This window comes from Pteropus alecto, unplaced genomic scaffold (genome assembly GCF_000325575.1).
Source record: "Pteropus alecto unplaced genomic scaffold, ASM32557v1 scaffold98, whole genome shotgun sequence".
Classification (NCBI taxonomy): domain Eukaryota; kingdom Metazoa; phylum Chordata; class Mammalia; order Chiroptera; family Pteropodidae; genus Pteropus; species Pteropus alecto.
Genome location: NW_006443570.1, coordinates 13468260 through 13468558, shown reverse-complemented (window position 1 = coordinate 13468558; position 299 = coordinate 13468260).

The window sequence follows — 299 nt, the reverse complement described above, 5'->3', positions numbered from 1 at the left end:
GCTGAACTTTTTACCCTAATTACCTCCTGCTAATGCCTGCAGCGGTCTGGAATCAAAGTGGTGCTTCAGGCCCTGGAAATTCTCTGATGTGGCAAACGTTTGTTGTGTGAGGAGGGTTTCTTAAGAAAAAGCAGAATATTGTGACAGGATTTTAAAAAAATTTCTCAGTTACCACCCACCTCACTTGTTGCCTACAAAAATAGAGTAATTGTTTGCATCTGTGTGTGCTTTTTTCCCCCTAAGAAATAACTGTTATAAATCAATGTGACATAGATCCAGTGAACTGAGGCTTGCTGGAG